Source organism: Elephas maximus, chromosome 13, assembly GCF_024166365.1.
Source record: "Elephas maximus indicus isolate mEleMax1 chromosome 13, mEleMax1 primary haplotype, whole genome shotgun sequence".
NCBI classification, from domain to species: domain Eukaryota; kingdom Metazoa; phylum Chordata; class Mammalia; order Proboscidea; family Elephantidae; genus Elephas; species Elephas maximus.
This window is the reverse complement of record NC_064831.1, coordinates 42,957,637-42,977,919: the sequence shown is the minus strand read 5'-3', so window position 1 is coordinate 42,977,919 and position 20,283 is coordinate 42,957,637. Positions and strand designations below refer to the sequence as shown.

Here is a 20,283-nt window from a genome sequence, read left to right as displayed (position 1 = left end):
ATGGCGCATCAAGACACACACAAGACCTTGTTAAAAAGAATAGAAAAGTACTTTGAGAGCCAAATCAACCCAAACAATAGTTACAAACAGGTTAATTTAATTAGAAAACATAAAGAGCCATTCTCTCCAGAAGGTTACTTGACAGAAAAGGGTTAATCACAGCAAAGAACTAACATAAGTAACAGGTTAAAAACCGAACAGCAGGTTCTATCAGCTGATGGTAACAATGATATTAGCACAGTGGAAATTAAATCTGCAACCTCCCACGTCTCTAGGACTTGTCTCCAGGTTTTATTGTGCAAATTCAGTCTCAACTTCTTTAATACATTTAATGGAAAGAGGAAAAGGAGGTTCAGAGCTTCAAGCTTTCAGGATTCTGTTCTTTGTCTTATTCTAAAGACAATAATTTAAAAATTCTTCTTGAGCTAGTTAACAGTGGGAAATGCTTTTTTTTTTTTAATGAACAGAAGAGCAAAATAATTCACTGAATGCATAGTACTTTTGTTTTAGATTTAAGAAAAACAAACAAAAACACAATTCAAACTTTTTTTTTAAATCCTGTGAATCTGAAAATGTAGAAATATTACAGCATTGTCCCCATAATCTAAAGTCTCTTGTCGTTTGTAGAAAAGAAAGGAATACAATGTAAAACTTATTGGTATTTGGCTAATAGTAAAGCAAGACTTAAAATAAGCCACACGACTAGCAGGTGTGAGCTGACAAGCAGCAAGGCGACAGGATAGAAGTGTCGAGAAGTTGGCTTGTTGTCGGTTAGACAGCCTGTTTCAGGATCATCGGATTCGTTCAGTGCTCCCTGGGTTTCTCTGCTGTTAAACAGGGGGATGTTAGGGAGAGGAGGGGAGAAAAGAAAACAGTATAGCGTTCACACTGTAAAGAAATACAACCTTAAATATTCTGAGAAACAATCTCATATAACACAGTTGTTTCAGACGAAGATTTTTATGCTAAATAGCCCCAGATCCATCTTGTGTACTTTTTTCTGATTGCACTATATTGACAAAGACTATAAAAAGGAGACTCCTTTGCCCTTTGTGCAAGGAAAGAAGAGAGAAACACTATGATGGTATTTACATGGGTTGAGTCTGTATGTACAAGGAAAATCAAATAAGCACCATGGCACACATAACAAAGACTGCATGAATAAAACTAAAATATGAGTCAGCCCATAACAAATAAGCTGATAAACACATCTTTGGAAAAGGAAATGAGAAACAGAGGATGGAGTGAAGTAGATGTGTCCAGCACGTTTAAACACACCTTCTCCTGGGAGTGTACCTGTGTAATGTATTTAAAGTTATAAAAGTGATCTATTGAAACGATATGGTATTTAAAATGAATGAAGCATCTGACATGTCATCTTTGCCAACCATAATAGTAGTTTAAGGAAATCTGACTCAGTGCCTTTCTGCTCGTTGAGCTCCTAAATTATGTTGTCTCCTGCTCATCTGACTTAGATGGGACCAAATCTGTCTCCCATGGGCTCTGGGCTGAAAAGAAATCCATATTTACTGACTGACACTTCAGAAAAGAAAATATTTTACATTCTCAGATTGTGTATTTTCTGTGTAAATAAATAGGGGGTAATTATTACTCTGCTTGAAAGTAGCTCCAATTATGGCAAATCAGATGTAAATTGAAAACAGCAATTCTTTTAAATGGTATTTAAAAAAAAAAAAAAAAAAAAACTTGCCATGGAGTTGACTCCAACCCATGGCAATTCCCTGTGTGTCACAGTACAACTGTGATCCATGGGGCTTTCAATGGCTGATTTTTTGGAAGTAAGTCACCAGGCCTTTCTTCCAAGGTGCTTCTGGGTAGATGCAGACTGCCAACCTTTTGGTTAGCAGCCCAGCATTTACCTCTTTGCACCACCCAGGGCCTCCTTTGCATGGCATATTTCATCTATATTAAGAGTATTCAGAATGTCAATGACACTCAGTGGTCAAGAGGTGGCTGAATCTCCATCATCTAGTCTACATTTTGAGGAAGATAGCTGCTGGTCGGTATCATGAAAAGTGCCAAGCAAAAGCAACTTCTAAACAAGCTGCTTACCCACAGCCATTCTTCAACCAGAGCAGCTCCTGAAAACCTCCTAGACAGATATTCTTTTCTTTTTTTATTTTTCTTTAGATGAAGGTTTTCAGAACAAACTAGCTTCTCATTAAACTGTTAGTATACATATTGCTTTATAACATTGGTTAACAACCCCATGACATGTCAACACTCTCCGTTCTCGACCTTGGGTTCCCTTTTACCAGCTTTCCTGTCCCCTCCTGCTCTCTCATCCCTGCCGCTGGGCTGGGATGCCCTTTTAGCCTCATTTTGTTTTATGGGCCTGTCTAATCTTTGGCTGAAGGGTTAACCTCAGAAGTGACTTCAGTACTGAGCTAAAAGGCTGTCTGGTGGCCATACTCTTGGGGTTTCTCCAGTCTCTGGACAGAAATTCTTGATTAGGCATGGATGGCAGCAATGACTACATTTGGACAAAGGACAGTCATAATGATTTCAAACCGACCACAGTAACCCGAATTAGTTTAAAACACCAATTCAACCCATTGTTTGGCAAGACCTAAGAATTATACATCCAGTGACAAAGTAAAGGAGAAGCTTATCTGGAAAACAAATGGTTTATTGAGCAAAAGGGAGATTTATTTTGAACCTGTGTAATTCCCATGTTTCAGTTGTACAAGTAACTTGATTATTTGTCCAATATTCTACCCCATAAAAAAAAAAAAAAAATAGGTAGAAAATGTGCCCTAGAACTTAAGGCATTGATACTTTTGAGTGTAACTAAGAAAAGCTTCCTTACTTTACATGTATATATTATTACTACTCTTTATTGTCAAACTGGAAATTAAACCTGCAACTGTGCTTCCTAAAGGACTTTTTAAAAAATTTAATTGTGCCATAAATTACTTCTTCTACTGGCTTGTCAGAGTGCCAGAGATCCCCACCTGGCTCATCTGAGAAAAACAATCGGCATTTGTTCAATATATTTTAGTGGCTCCTCTCCGGTGTTTGCTGGTGGGAGAGAAGTGAAGCCTTTTCTATCCAGCTATATATTATAGTATAGCTATTATATATTGATTACAAATTTACATTAAAATATTAGTCATAATCTATCATTATAATAGTACAGAAATACCCTCCTGATATGGATAGACTTGGTGGAAAGATCCTGGCTAAGGAATAGACACCTCTGGCCAAAAAGTTAGCTGAAAGTGTTTTGTCATAGCCTTCACTCCAAATACAAGGCATTAGAAGTCCCTGGGTGGTACATACCATTAATGTGCTTGGCTATTAACCAAAAAGTTGGCAGTTCGAATCCACTGAATGGCCTCACGAAAAAAAAAGAAAAAAAGCCTGGCAATCTACTTCTGTGTGATCACAGCCACTGAAAACCCCATGGAGCAGTTCTACTGACACACATGAGCTCGTTGTGAGTTGGAATTGACTTGACAGTAGCAGGTAATTTTATACCAGATTGCTTTCTTTTGTCTATCACTACCACAACACATTTAAAATTTTCTAGTCTGATCTGTATGGGATCAAATTGACAACAGTAACTCAAAAGATTAGATAGGAATCTTAGGGGGTAGTAGGCATGTTAATTAGGGAGGAACAACTCAGAAAAGGAGGGTGAGAATGGTTACAGAACTCGAAGAATGTAATCAACATCACTAGGGTGTACACGTAGAAACTGTTGAATTGGTATGTGTTTTGCTGTGTTTATTTCCAACAACAACAAAAAAATAAATGAAATTTAGAAAAAAAAATTTTTTTTTCAGTCTGCATGTTGTATTTGGCTTACAAGTGAAAATTACTAAGTTAAAAGATTTTGGGGGGGCAGTTTTATAATTAATTTGTTGTTTTCTAACTTCCATCTTTGGAGACTAGAATAATACATTAAAATGCTTCACACATAATCATCCTATGTTTCAGCTGGAATTCAAAGCACCAGGCCTACTTAGGCTGCCACAGAACTTAAAGCTTGAGGCCCATGACTGTGTCAAAGAAAAGACACAGGTGGTCTTGGGATGGCTTCCTTACCCTCTGCTAAGAACAGCCCAGGTGGTCATTTCTTCATAGCCAAAATTGAATTTTTAAGCATTCTGCAAGTGCAAAATGCAAAGGATGTGTTAAGTAATAATATTAGTAATTTCCTCACTAGGAGATTAAGAAAAATAATTAATTAGTGGCCACTTTGCACCACACCCTAGTAATTCAGTGTCATTAGCTTTAGCCATCACTAACTGGTTGAGCACCAAGGAAGCAAATCACAGTGTTGCCTCCATGGAAAATGTGACATGATCAGACATTTAAGGGCAGTTACTGAATCTGCAAGATAGAAAATGAATCGTTTCTTCAAAGACCTGTCAAAGCAATCACTTAAAATAGAAACAAGTAAAGGAAAGTGTCTCGCTTTTAAACACATCACCGCCTACATGAGAAGACATTTCCTTAAATAAAAGCCAATGTGTGTGACTTGATATTTGCTTACTTCCCCCTCTTTTCTGTCAGCGACTGCTGCGGTATCCTAGATCACAAGTCACCCACTGCAGATATCTTCTCAAATCGTTCAGACTGTAGAAATAAAAGCTAGCATCCTCCTTCTCTTCCCCTGCTGGGTAATTATTCATTAACAGTTTTGCTAGTTGATAGTTTATTCCTTTAACCACTAGTGCTCTTCAAGTTTCCCCAAAGGAAAACTACCAATTAAAACGGAATTGAAAAATCTTTCCTTCTGACCAGCAGCTGATTTCCTCCAATGCTAAAATAGGACCATTTCACTTTTAATTACATACTCCAAGCTTGGGGCTGTAGGCCTACCATCTTGAAATTATGGGTCAAGATTTTAGAGCCTATATCTTATAGAGCTTTATTTGACTCAACATTCATCTGAGGAATCGATATTAATCTGTCAGGCCCTGGATTGCTGAACTGTGTGAGATTCCCACCTGGCAGTTCAGTTAAAAAATATATATATATAACATGGGTCTGATAGCAGTAAGCAGTCCCTGGATGGTGCAAACAGCTAATGCGCTCAGTTGCTAACAGAAATGTTGGAGATTTGAGTCCACCCAGAGGTGCCTCAGAAGAAAGGCCTAGCAACTGACTTCTAAAAAACCAGCCATTGAAAACCCTGTAAAGCACAGTTCTACAATGACACACATGGGGTCACCATGAGTTGGAGTCAACTTGATGGCAAGTGGTACTGGTTGGTATCAGTAAAGCTTTGAGATTGAAAAGAAAACAGAGAACTATAGAGTCATGGATATAAAAGTGACTTTAGAAAATCTTCAAGTTCAATGAACACATTTTGTGGAGAAGGAAATAAATGTAAAAGCCCTGCATCTGCATCAAGAACAATAAGTAGCAAGAAAAGGGTCCTGAGAGTCCCTGGTCCACAGTTTATTTATATCATAATCTGATAAGATAAAAGGGCAGGGAGGGACTTTTTCTTTTTTTTTTTTTTTAGTTTGGCTCAAGATTAATAAAATTTAATGAGCTGACATACTCCTAGCATTAAATATTATCCTTTTTACCGAAACACTCCAAATTTAATTTGTAATTAATTAGAATATTAAAAATCAATTGCCAGGGCTTTGTAGAAACTCTACAGTTATCCAAATATAGGAAAATTTTAATAAGAGGATATCAGTGGTGGGTAGTTTCCGCTGGCCTAGAAGCAACAACAGCCTCGTAGCCACTGGCTCTACAAACACATTTAAAATTCCTTCTTCATTCTACCTAGGCTTCAAAACCTATCTCCGACTCTCTCAGCTCAACCACAGGGAAAACCACTAAGTGAAGAAATTACTCAGAAGACATAAGACAATGCCACTGCTTTCAGATCATAGATTGTCTCTAATAGTCACGGACAAGGTTACTATCAAAGAAAGACCAATCTTATGAGGTAGTAAGTAAAATCCACACTCAGAGGAGGCGTGAGTCCTGCCCAGAGGGCACATGTACATTTCTGGACATGACAGTCTCAGGGTAGAGGTCTTGTAAACTAGAGGACAACAGAGCAGGGCAACAAGGACAGTGATGGTGGTGCTTAGGAACTTGGCATATTCGAAAAGTTCAAAGACATTGGGCATGAGAAGAATTGGCTTGGAGAAGAGGAACATTTACAGTTACATGGTGGTTGATTTCAAATATTCAAAGGCTGTTTAGTTTAAGGCCTGGGTTACAAATGGTTTGTGCTCAGCTACTAGCTGCCTCTTGGTTTATGTACAGGTTACAAATGAGCAAAATTAAGTATTCTGGATTCCTATTCTCAATGTTATCCAGAAAAAGTGTGCATCAGGGCTGTATCCTTTCACCATACTTATTCCATCTGTATGCTGAGCAAACAATCCAAGAAGCTGGACTATATGAAGAAGAACGTGGCATCAGGATTGGTGGAAGACTCATTAACAACCTGCATTATGCAGAAGACACAACCTCACTTGCTGCAAGTGAAGAGGACTTGAAGCACTTACTGATGAAGATCGAAGACTACGGCCTTCAATATAGATTATATCTCAATATAAAGAAAACATAAAAATCCTCCAACTAGACCAATAAGCAACATTATGATAAACAAAGAAAACACTGAATTTGTCAAGGATTTCATTTTAATTGGATCTACAATCAATGCCGGTGGAAGCAGCAGTCAAGAAATCAAATGACTTTCTTCATTGGGCAAAGCTGCTGCAAAAGACCTTTGAGTGTGTTAAAAAGCAAAGATGTCAATTTGAGGACCAAGGTGCACCTGACCCAAGACGTGGTATTTTCAATGGCCTTCTGTGCATATGAAAGATTGACAATTAATAAGGAAAACTGAAGAAGAATTGATGCCTTTGAATTATGGCATTAATAAAAAATATTGAGTATACCATGGATGTGGGTTTTTTTTTTGTTTTGGGTATACAGTGGACTGACAGGAGAATGAACAAATCTGTCTTGGAAGAAGTACAGCCAGAATGTTCCTTAGAAGCAAAGATGGTGAGACTTCATTTAACATGCTTTGCAGATGTTATCAGGAGGGACCAGTCCCTGGAGGAAGACATCATGCTTGGTAAAGCAGAGGGTCTACAAAAAAGAGGAAGACCCTCAATGAGATGGATCGACAAACAGTGGCTGCAACAATGGGCTCCGATATAGCAAAGATTGTGAGGATGGCGTGGGACTGGGCAGTGTTTTGTTCTGTTGTATATGGGGCTGCTATGAGTTGGAACCAACTTGAGGATACCTAACAACAGCTAACTGGAAGGTAAACGGTTTGATCCCACCAGTGGTACCATGGAAGAAAGCCCCGGCAATCTGCTTCCATAAAGATTATAGCCAAGAAAACTCCATGGAGCTCAATTCTACCCTGTAACACATGGGGTTTTATGAGTCAGAATGGGGATCAGGTTTGGTTTGGTTTACCTTGGAAAGCAGTGGAAGTGTTTGAAGTGGAGAAAGAGATCTGCTATATCTCATGCCCTATCACAGGATAGCCATTATCTTATCTGTTCTTTACAAATAATCAAACTGGTTGGTATTATTACCTCCACAGGCTCAAAGGCATAACAAAACTTGCTCAAGCGGCAGATAGATAGATGACTGTACCCCTGGTTTGTCTAATGAAAAAATCCATATTCCTTTCACTCTATTGTTGGGATCCTTTAAGCACAGATTTCCTGCTGCTTCTCAGAAAGAGACGGATGTGATTTCTTGCCAGTTGCAAGACTGGATTAGTGACCTCTAAGATTACTTTCATCTCAGCCTCCCTGTGATTCTTTGATTCTATTAAAACATACCTGCAGTGCTCAAGATATGCATATTTTTCCTAGCAACAGAATAGATGACAGTTCAAAGAAAGCAAAGCATGTTGACAATAGATATGGTCTCTCGTGTTGGTTTTGCTTCTTGCTATTTTTATGTTCTACTTCCAGGATAAAGTACAACAACAACAATAAAAAAAAAAAAAAACTCTGTCCGATGTATTTAACTATTTTGATTTCATTTGTTCCTGGTATGTTTTTACACTCTTGTTTTCATTTCACTACTTTGGTTTTGTAAAGTACTTGGAAAATAGAAATGTCTTTCGTCAGGAGATGCAAGGCTCCAAGTAGTGACAGGCTCAGATGGTATCTACACATTGCTTTGAGGAGACAGAATATATACATTCTAAGAAAGATAGGGAAGTGGCCTGGTATACAATCTAAATGTGCTTTTTTAAAAAAAAGGAAAAAAAGAGAAAGAGACATAATGAGTTGAAAGCATAATTTCTTCCATCAGATCATTATCGGAGAACAGATTCCAGTTTTGATCTTTGAATTTTACAGAGAAGAATATTTGGATCAGGTCCAGGAAATAATGCCATAAGTGATTAAAGGACTGAGGAAGTGTTTAATGTTCATTTTGTTTGGATAAAAGAAGGCTGATATGCAATGCGACAGCTGTATTTAAATATATGTAAGACATGGCAAAATAATTTTTGAGATAAAAATTTGTTGTTTGCTTTCCGTGTTTTTTCTTCTTCCTCTGGTTTTGTGGGCTGCCATTTATAGCTTATGCTCCAGAGAGATCAGCAGTGATGAGAGCAAGAGTTGCCTGAACTAAATAGATTTGCCTTTCTTTAATTCCAGAACAGAGGAAATTAAAGGTCTCCAAGGTGGGAAAAGAGAGAGGAAAAGGATCTTTGGGGGATTAGAGGAAGAAATACTGTAGAGGGAGAGAGAAAGGGGAGGGGAAAGGGACAAGAGGAATAAGGGAGAGAAAGAGAAATACAGACAGAGGGAGAGAAGAAAGAAGGGAGAGCAGGAGGAAGAGCAAGAGCAAGAGTGACCAATGACTGGGGAGAGGACCAAAGTTGGTGCCAGGAGCAAGAAATGCCAGAGGAGGATGGCTATGACATATGTCTAAGGAAGATGGCCTTTGGTCAGCTTTGCCATATATTCTGTTCTCCTGTGCTTCTCAATCTTAGATGCAGTGAAATGAAGAGGCCTGAAAGTACCATGATGAACAGGAAATAGGCATATCAGAGGCTGATGACTGATGCAGAGAAGTCCTCTAGAAGTTTCAATGTAATATAAGAGCTGTGGCAGGAAGAGACCTCAAAATAATAGAGACTGACTTCCCACTAGCCTGGCTAGATGGGAGCTGGAAGTTGGAAAAAAGCTTATTTAAAAGTGCTCCCCCCCACCCCCACCAAGGAACAACAACAAAAAAAGTTACTTCTTACATACCTTGATGTGTAGACAAATAAATATGGGAAATCTCCAAAAAAGAATGGCTACACAGATCTAGATATACAAATCTAAGTCAGTTTCTAGTGCCTGTACAATGTAACTACACTTTTCTGTGTAAGAGTTCAAGCGAGATGGTAATTTTAATTGCTTCAAAGTAACAGCCAGATAAAAGAAAAAGTCATTGATTGTAAAAGACATTAGTCACAAAAACGTTTTGTAAATGCAAGTTTTTTGCTAAAGTATTTACAAATGTAAACAACTACTTTCTTTTTTTTTCTAGGTTGACAGTCTCCTGGAGTTTGGGATAACTGCTGCCCCTCACACCTCTCCCCCACACCCCCCCTCCCCAGCTAAGAGGAAATTAACCTGCAAAACTCTAAGGTATCTCATTCTATTCTGGATGACAAGAGACAGAGAACAATGAGGTAAGTCCTTGTCACCACTAGCATGGCACCTAGCAGAGCAGGCAGTCTAACACCCATAAAAACAAATGCTCATCTATACTTGCAGATTATAGTTCATGTTATTCTGAAAGTGGCCGGGAAATGCAGCAGGCATCAACACCAATGAATAAAAATTTGAACATGTTTAATATTAAAGAAAATCAGCTCTTTCCCTAACTGTTACCTAACTCCTCCAAGTCTCACCTTCATCTCTTTAAAATGGGGATGTTACCAGTTATTCCACAGAGTTATTGCAAGATTTATGTAAAAACATACTGCACACTCTCAATAGTAAAATTAAAAAAAAAATTTTTGTTCTGTCTAGTTCTCCTTTTTAAGTCTCCATTCTTGTGCAGAGAGAGGATACCTTGCAGAGACGAGCAGCTGCTCAGTTCTGGCTCTTTCTCTTTCTCTCTAAGGTTGAACTGCCCTAGGATTTAAGCCAGCACCTTTTAAACTCCATTTTATATAGACTTTATGTAATTTCAGTTGGTCCCTTGGTTTTAATATCACCTTTATGCTGATGGTTTTATGCTGATGAGACTTAAATTTATCTCTCTAGTTTAAAACACTTCCCTGGACTCCAGATATATAATGCATCTCCGCTTGGATGTCTAACAGATATTTTAAGGTGATAAGACCAAAGCTCAATACAATTTCTACCCACTCTGCCTGTATCCCAAACCAGCTCCTCCCTTCCTTCCCATCACAGACAGTGACACTCACCCACTCTCAGGCATTCATGCTCGATTCGTCTGTATTCTTTATACCCTGCATCCACCCATCAAGTCAGACCAATTCCACTATCTCCACGGCGACAGCCTGACTATAATCCCCCATCACCCTGTTCTCATGCTACCATACCAGAGCACTTTTCCTGCCTTCACTACTCTTGCCACTCTACCAAGTTTCGCTAAATTCTAAAGCACCCATTTAGACATGTGGCAGAGCTGCCAATGCACTATTCTAGTTGAATTCTAAAAACTCTTCCTGGAGGGCTTTTATGGAATAAAAATCCAGCTGCAATCTAGTTGCCCATAGGGAGCCAGACTTGTCAAAATAGCAGTGGTGCTTATCCATCTGCAGGGAGGTGGAAATATTTTCAACAGCTCAGCATCAAGACACAGAAGCCCCTGAATCTCAAGAGGGAAGTTACTCTGCATCCTTGGCCTGTTGCTGTACAGTCTCTTGGGTTTCCCAGGTTTTTCAATCGCCTTCCACATCTGCCATTTGCTGGGTGGTGCAAGTAGTTAATATGCTCACAGCTAACCAAAAGATTGAAGGCTTAGGTCTACCCAGAGGCTCCTCAGAAGAGCTGCCTGGTTATCTATGTGAGGAGTAAGCCCTTCAGACAAGCCAGATGGCCATGGTTTGCTCCATTCCTCTCCCTGGTGGCATCTATAGGCCTGATAACAAACCTTCCCCATCCCCCACCCCCAGGCCTGATGTTCTTTAAACCCATTGCTGTTGAGCCAATTCCGACTCACAGAGTAGCAACTGCCCCATAGGGTTTCCAAGGCTGTAATCTTTACAGGAGCAGACGACCATATCTTTCTCCTATGCAGCAGCTGGTAGGTTCAAACGACCGACCTTTGATTAGAAGCCAAGGGCTGAACTACTGCATCACCCAGGCTCCTTTGATGTTTGTTAGCAGGGTTAAAAAGATACAATTCTGGGCTAACCACCCTAACTGTTAGAGTATTCATCTTCTCTGTAGGGATAAGGTCTCTTTCCTCCACCTTCCAATATTTTCCAATTTTCCCTCTTAATCCCATCCTCCCATGCAAACAGCACAATGCTACAATTTGAGTATAAGATACATTCGGGAATCTTAGAATCTGGTTGTTGGACACGTTAAGTAGTTGACTAAAAACAAAAACAAACAAATAAACAAAAAACCATTACACAACTATGAAAAAGGCAGAATATAGAATATAAAATACACCAGGGAGGAATAACTTCTAATTTTCAAGGTGTAACTCAGCATGCTTTGTGTATGTCATCACTAATCTCCATTATAGAAAAAGCTTCTTAGAGAAATAGACTTACGTGATGAGCAGTAAAGGCTAACTAGAATTTCAAGAGCTTGAAATTGGATGGGTTGGAGGTATAGAAATAATATGGAAAGCTTGAAGACAGGAAAATGTCAGATGCATTTAGGGAATGACCCAGAGTCTGCTTGGATTATAACAATGGAGTAACGAAAAAATCAATGAAGGCAGGGAAATTAAATGCTAAAATGTTTTCTTCTCTAGTTCATATACTTTCTAAATAAACACATATCATTTTGCAACAAGAAATTCAATTACACTGTTTGAAAATGAGATGGGGCTATGCTGGACATTGACAGCTGAAAAATTAAAACTTATTCTCTAGATAGTGGGAGGGCAAACAGTAACAACTCATGAGCAACGGAGTGACATGATTAGCTGTGTGCTGTAGGGCAGCACCTGACGTCGATAGGTAGGATGAGGTGAGCCAGGCTGCAGTGGGGATGGAATTAGGGGGCTATTATAATACTCATGGCAAGAAATGATGAGGGCTTGAACTTGGGGTGAAGGAGAAAAGTGAGGAAATAGCAGATTATAAAACAGAAGTAATTTTAAAAATAGGCACAGTATATTTTAAGAGCTAAAATAGGGGGTGACCAGGGAGAGAAAAAAGTTAAAAAGTTATTCTCAGATTGTAGGGGGGAATTATTATACTAAGCTTGGAGCAGGACTTTAGTTGTAGTTGTATGACAACAGGTAGCTCTGGGCAGGATTGACACCATAGATCTATACCCTGAATTTGGAAGTTACTTGTAAAGAATGGGCTATTTAAATGGTGTTACCGGTGGAGAAAGTACATGATAAGCACGGATGACAGCTGAAAATAAAACTCAGAGGAGTGCCTACATTTGTAAGGCTAAAAAGAAGAAAAACTTCCCAATGCAGACTACTGTAAAGTCTACACAGATTCAAAGAATGAAGAATGGCCAACGTGTTAAATGTTGTAGCTGGAGCAAGGAGGATGCAAAGTAAGTAAAGGCCATTGGACTTGATGATTAAATTGCATGTAGCCTTTGACTTTCAGTAGAATTTTAGGGGCAGAAATTATTTTATAAGCAGCTGATGAATGAGTGGTAAAGGAAGGGAGGCAGCGTTCTGATTAAACCACTATGTCCAGAGCATTGATGGTGAAAGGAAGAAGAAAGACAGCATAGAACCTCAAAGGGTCAATAGGATTGGTTGGACTGTTTTAGGATGTATAGGTGAGCTTGCTTGTAGGCACATAGGAAACAGTGAGTAAAGAAAAAAGATTGAAGAAAACATGGAATTTTTAGCCATTTTTTTCAGAAAAAAATAGATTTTTATGGGTTGAGGATTAACCATAAGAGAGAGCTTTCATAGTTTATCACAAAGTATCTAGTAAGCTGGAGTCCACTACTCTATATTCTCTCATTCATCTGAATATAAAACTGATTTTCAGGTGCCTAGGGAGGGGGAAAGGGAGGCAGAAAATGTGGGAAAGGGACCTCATTAAGAACTTTATCCACCTCTGTCCATTTTGTGATACAATCAGGAGTTTTTGCAACATATTCTCAATGGTTTATTAAGAAAACCAAGAGTAAGCCAAGATTTAAATTCTCAGCACCTGACTATTAATGCCAAAATAAATAAGAACATCTGTGCTGCTGATAATGTTTCTGAAGTAGCATCTTTGCATGTAATTTTGAAGCCCAATGTTATGTAAGTCCCAGGAGTTTACAAAGTATGATCATGTACAAATTTTAACACAGTGTGTGTTTCTTCAGGACTGGTTCCTTTTGTCATATGGTTATTTGCTTTGAAGACTTCCAGTGATCACATAAACATAAACACTACTAATTAGAGGCACTTTATCAACACAAATGACTGTCAAGATGACTATGCTAGATTAGAATACATTGTTTAGCTTCTCTTTTAATTTCTAAGAATGGCTAATGACCTTTAATTATCTGGCACTAGATTTTGTGTCTAATGTACTGTTACTTTAAAGATGTCCTTCTGCCAGCATGGCAGGAGTGGGGGTTTGGGGACCATGGTTTCAGGGGACATCTAGGTCAATTGGCATAATAAAATCTATTAAGAAAACATTCTGCTTCCTGCTTGGGAGAATGGCATCTGGGGTCTTAAGCTCTAGCAAGTGGCCATCTAAGATGCATCAACTGGTCTCAACCCACCTGGAGCAAAGGAGAATGCAGAACACCAAAAACAAGGTAATTATGAGCCCAAGAGACAGAATGGGCCACATAAACCAGAGACTATGTTAGCCTGAGACCAGAAGAACTAGACGGTGCCCAGCCACATCTGATGACTCCCCTGACAGGGAACACAACAGAGAATCCTTGAGGGAGCAGGAGAATAGTGGGATGCAGACCTCGAATTCTCATTAAAAAAAAAAAAAAAAAACAGACTTAACGGTCTGACTGAGACTAGAAAGACCCTGGAGGTCATGGTCCCCAGAACTTTTGTTAGCCCAAGACAGGAACCATTCCCAAAACTAACTCTTCAGACAGGGATTGGACTGGATTATAGGACAGAAAACAATACTGGTGAGGCGTGAGGTTCTTGGATTGAGTAGACACAGGAGACTATGTGGGCGGTTCCTGTCTGGAGGTGAGATGAGAAGCAGAGGGGGACAGAAGCTGGCTGAATGGACACGGAAATAGAGGGTGGAGAGAAGGAGTGTGCTGTCTCATTAGGGGGAGAGCAACAAGGAGTATATAGCAAGATGTACATAAATTTTTGTATAAGAGACTGACTTGATTTGTAAACTTTTACTTAAAGCACAATAAGAAAAAAAGATGTCATCCTGTTGTCTGTCAACAGACTGCTACTTCCTCTTGCTTTTCTGTTTAATGCTCAGCATTTCTTTCTTTCCCTTTTTTTTTTTTTTTTAATTGGTACGAACCCTGGTGGCACGATAGCTAAGAGCTCAGTTGCTTATCAAAAGGTCGGCAATTCAAATCCATCAGCTGCTCCTTGGAAACCCTATGGGGTAGTTCTACCCTGTCCTATAGTGTCGCTATGAGTCAGAATCAACTCAATGGCAGAGAGGTTTTTTTTTTTTTTTTTTGGTTCCACTATAAGTAACTATTGATTGACCATGGATCTTGCTTAATCTCTTTCCCTTTTTGATCTGCACTTCTCACCCCCTCTAAGGATATAGAATACAACTCCCTGAAAATGACATTTCCCAATGTACTTGTGATTAAATAAGTGGGGGAAATGCTGGGTTAAAAAAATGCAAACAGTATTTTTTATTCACTATTTATTCAAGATACAGTTATTGAGTACCTACTTCATGTCAAGAGCTATTTTAACTGGTATGGATATAAAAGTAAAGAAGATAAATACTCTGCCCTCAGGGAACTTGTATTCTAGTCCAAGAGGCAGACAGTAAACAGGCAAAAATAAGTTTTATTTTAGAGAATAGTAGAAGCTCTGAGGAAAAATTAAGGGTAACGGAGCAGAGGGCAGCAAGGGCTGAGAGCTGTTTTAGATAATAAGGAAAGCCTTCAAGAGAGATGACCTTTGGGCAGAGAGGCTGAATGAGGTGAAGGAAGGAGTGTTGAAAAGATCTGGGGGAGAGCACAGTGGGCAGAGGAACACAAATGCAAATGCCCTAGGATACGCAAGCTGGACATGTTTTCTAAATGTGGCTGGAGCAGAGGGAACACTGGGAAGAGTGGTGTGGGACAGGCAGGGTGGAGCCAGCTAACGTAGGGTCTTGTGCCACCAGCTTTCATAGAACCCTTAGCAAAATGACAGAGAGGGACACATTACAGAGCATTTCCAACACTAACTTCACCTTCACCCTACAATTTTCTTTATTACTAGGAAGAAATGAAAAGTCTATCAAACCAATATTCTACAAAACAAACTTAGAGAAGGGTTGGTCTACTATGTCCCCCTCTTTTTACAAATCTTGGTTCCAGTAAAAATTCTTTTAATAGTAAGAACAAGTATGATTTCTGTTTTATGGTGACTTGAACTGCTATCATAAGCTAAGAAACACAGTCATGACAAGATAACCCGAAATGTAAATTTCTTTAATTTTAAAATATTTGTTGAACATATATTTTAGAGCCTCATAAAATTTAAAATGTTGATAGATCTTCGACTGTGATGAGGGAGCCATGCCAATGTGGCGCACAAGAGAGAGTAACTACTTTGGCCATGGGAATTCTTCATCACTTTTATGGGCTCTGTGGAACCCAAGCTGGGCCCTGAAAGATGTAAAGAGATGGTAGGGCTGAAAGAATGGGGTAATTAACTCAATAGAAGGAAAAGACAGTATAAGCAAAGGCACTGAAAAGGAAAGTTCTAGGCTTATGCAGGAAATTGTGTATAGTCCAAACTGATAGTATAGGAGTGATCAGAAAGAGGAGGGGGAGAAGAGGTGGGAAAAGTAGACTGAGCCTGAAATCACAGAGGCTCCTCAATTCCAGGCTGAAGAATTTTAGCATTACTCTGTATGTAGAAGGGAATGATAAGTAACATGACAATTTCACCTTTAGGTAAAATTCTTTGGCAGGATTGTCTAAGATTCTAGACACTAGAGAAAAAAGAACAATTACAAGACTAATAGTCCAGGTGAAAAGTAATAAAGGTCTGTGGTAAAGCAAGAGCAATGGAAATGAATATATATGAAAGATGGGAATGGTGAATCAACATCTTGGAGAAACCACCTTGTAAGAAGTGTAAACAGAGATAACACTTATACTCTGTAAGACTCAGGAAGGAATATTTCATCTGGGAGATACATATATCAAATCCACCACTGCTCCTTGGAAACCCTATGGGACAGTTCTACTCTGTCTTACTGGGCTGCTGTGAGGCAGAATCAACTCCACGGCAACGAGTTTAGTTCTATATCTACACCTATATCAATATAGATATAGTTGCGTGCCATCGAGTCCATTCTACCTCATTGCGACCCTACAGGACAGAGCAGAGCTGCCCAATAGGGTTACTTAGTTTGTAATCTTTACAAAAACAGATTGCCAGCTCTTTTTTTCTTTTCTACTGTGGAGCCACGGGTGCGTTGCAACTGCTGAATTTTCAGTTAGCAGTAAAGTGCTCAACTGTTGCACTGCCAGGGCTCTCTTTCTCTCTCTCTCTATGTATAACATTATATAAAATATGTCATATAAATTTATTCCTATAGATAGGTTTTTCTCCTCTTTTGTAAATGTACTGAAGCTGATAATCAGGCTGAGTCTAACTTAGCCATAATTTTAACACTTGCAACAATGTTCTCTCATGATTCTTGAAATGTCTGTGGTGTTTGCCAAACAGATGGCTATCAGGGAGAGTACAAAGTATCACCTGGAGCCCACAGTGGTAAAATCACGGTAATTGCTTTGAGTTAACTTTTTTGATTAAAATAAAAAGTGTTTCATAGTTTCATTCTAGTAGAACCAAGAGAATTCTAAGGGCACCTCTGTTTCTTTTTTCCATCACTCAGTTTGTGCTTTGTTGCACATCAGCCAGAAATCGCAGTCCGTATCGACTCCTCTGTTCCATTGAGTAAAACACAAAGACAAGCAGCTTGAGAAAGAGGTGCTTTTCCCACTTCTTCTCTCTTTTGTTTAGGCTCCCTCTAAATTACTTAAAACTTTTCTTCAAACTCAGGTTGTTGCAGGTAGAAGGGACCCTTAGAGATCACCAGGTCCAACCCCTTCATTCTTCAGATGAGAAAGCTGAGGCCTCCCGAGGAGGACTACGAGCTCATTAGTAGTCCATGGAGTGTAGGGCTGGGATTGTCTGTGGAACAATTAGATGAATGACATTCTTCAGGTCCCGCACTCTGAAGCAGAGTGTCTCCTTTCACGTCCCATCCCTCACAGCGAGGAAGGAGTCTCTTGCTCGCTCCACTGGTTCTATACATTCTGAGGACACAGTAATCCAGCACATTCCTGTGGGAAATGATCATGGGGACTGGAAGAAGGGTAGCTGGAGACCATGCATATATGGCTCAAGGTGAGCTCTTTGTTCCTCGGCAATTCTCACAGCATTTTTTTTTTTTGCTCACTTTCTTAAAATTTATGGTATGAAATTAGTCTTCCTGAAACTGCCACTATGGTCACTGTTATATCAACTTATAAGCCACTAAGAATTTCAGGATGTGTAAGAAAGGAAATTAATGGATTGATTCATATAACACTCATTCATAAAACATTAACTATGGTCACAAAAGTTAATAATAAAGGTTGCCATTTTATTAAGCACTGACTATATCACACCCTGGTGGCACATGGAGCCCTGGTGGTAGAGTGTTTAAGAGCTATGGTAAACTACGGCTGATAACTAAGAGGTCAGCAGTTTGAATCCACCAGCCGCTCCTTGGAAACCCTGCGAGACAGTTCTACTCTGTCCGATAGGGTCGCTATGAGTCAGAATTGCCTCGATGGCAATGGGTATATCACAAATAGGAGTCCCTGGTGGCACAAATGGTTAACATGCTCAGCTGCTAACTGAAAGGTTGGTGGTTCAAATCCACCCAGAAGCACCTTAAAGAAAGGGCTGGCAATCTACTTACAAAATATCAGCCACTGAAAACTCTATGGTGCTCATTTCCACTCTGACACACATGGGTCACTAAGAGTTGGAATCAAGTAGACAGCAACTGGTTTATGTCACAAATTCTTATCACATCACACCAATGATGTCCATTAGCCTTCACAACACACTTATGAGGTAGATACAATGATCCATTTTGTAGATGGGAAAAGTCAGAGATTAGATAAGATACCAATCTTACACAGGTAGTATGATGTAAGAGAGATAGGATTTGAATCTAGTTCCTTCTGACTCCTTAGTCTGTGCTCTTAACAACTGGTCTATACCTCCTTTTTCTATGCTCTGCCATTGTATAAGAAACCATACAAAATACATTACCCGCCCACATGGCCTTATGGTGTACCTGTGGTTGTTAGTTGCTGCGAAGTCAATTCATACTCATGAAAACCACACTGTGTGCAGAGTAGAACTACTCCATAGGGTTTTCAAGGCTGTGATCTTTGAGAAGCAGATCTCTAGGCTTGTCTTCTAAGGCACCTTTCGATGAGTTCAAACACCAACCTTCTGGCTAGTAGTCAAGTGCTTAACTTTGCACTACCCAAGGACTCTACAGTCTACCTAGGACAGTGCATACCCAGAACAATCAGAGAAAAATACACAATATTTACTATAAATAAAATAAAGATTTTTGAATCTAAAGAGGTATCAGTGTGAACTTAGGCTTAGGGTGACCACACGTCCTGGCATAAACCAGATATATGCCTATTACTCCAGCAGGATTTAGATGATAAGAAGGAGGTTGGGTATGTAGGTGAAAGGACACAGCATTATAAAAGAAAGAATAAAATACTATGGCAGGGATTTATGGTGTTTTTTTTGTGTGTGTGTGTGTGTGTGTTACACATTTGCCACATGTGTGCACGTATGGGTACTTATGCGAAAGAAGGCTGAAGAGGTAAGTGGGAAAGAGAAGCAAAGAAGGCATAGTTTGACGAAGGGATGAGGAGATGAGGTTGGCCACCAGCAAAGGCACGTGAGGAGCTTGATAGCCAGGCAAAGAAAAGTCACTGTGAGATTGTTAGGATTTTACATAATACACCCTCTCCTCACTTATAGATATGGCTAGGTCCCAAAGACCAAGTCCTTATGCAAAATTGACATTATGTGAAAATGCAGGATAACCACGTCAGACCACAAAATGGAGGACGACTACATCATTACATAACTACCAAATTACGTCATTATATAACTTCCAAACCACTGACAACCATGGTCCAGCCAAGTTCACACATAACCTTAACCGTCACAGCCAGCGTTACTCTTGCCTTGCACCTCAGTATTCGTTATTGCCAGACCTAGGTCGTTAATGTGCAAAACAGTAGGATAGCAGGTTTTCTACTATTGTCATAAATGCAAAATATCAGATAACGAGATAGTTGATAAGTGAGAAGAAGGTGTACACTGGGGATTAAAAAAAAATGAGTTTGAAAATACTACGTAGGGTAGATGAAAGTGAGAAACTGGAGGCAGAAAGTCAGTGAGGAGGCTACTGAAATAATCAAAGTGTGAGGCAAGTAAGATAAAAGTAGAGTGGCAGACAGAATTTGTCAAGGTCAGAAAATATGTCGGCAAGAAATGGCAGAATTTCAGTCAACTGACAAGCAATTGAGGCTTCTATCATTATTTATGATTACACTGTCTCAGCCTATAGATGCTACCATCACGGGCAGCGTGAGAACAAGGGAGGTTGCCTTAGTGCATTCATGAAGCTTTTGAGCCAAATGACAGTCAAATGGAATTATGGCGCATTGTTGCCCAAAATTTTTATACTGGCTGAAAAAAAGTTATAGAAGAATCACATTCCCAGATACCAGAGTAAACATAGGCAAGCCACACTGTGGTGATGCAGTTTAATTTCAGCTAAATGGTATCAATGCCATATTAAGCCAATGTTGTTAACTCAAATTTTGTTAGTTTTGTTTTATATAATATGTACACTTGTTTTGGCTTTACGGTTGTATAAAACCTAAAAACATAGGAAGT

At 39.3% G+C, this 20,283-nt stretch overlaps 1 protein-coding gene across 15 annotated transcripts in view; it reads right to left on the bottom strand.

The window, feature by feature from the left end:
- INPP4B (inositol polyphosphate-4-phosphatase type II B) overlaps nt 1-20,283 on the bottom strand; it is a 976,853-nt gene that overhangs the window by 6,907 nt on the left and 949,663 nt on the right. The gene's annotated exons all lie outside the window — the stretch shown is intronic.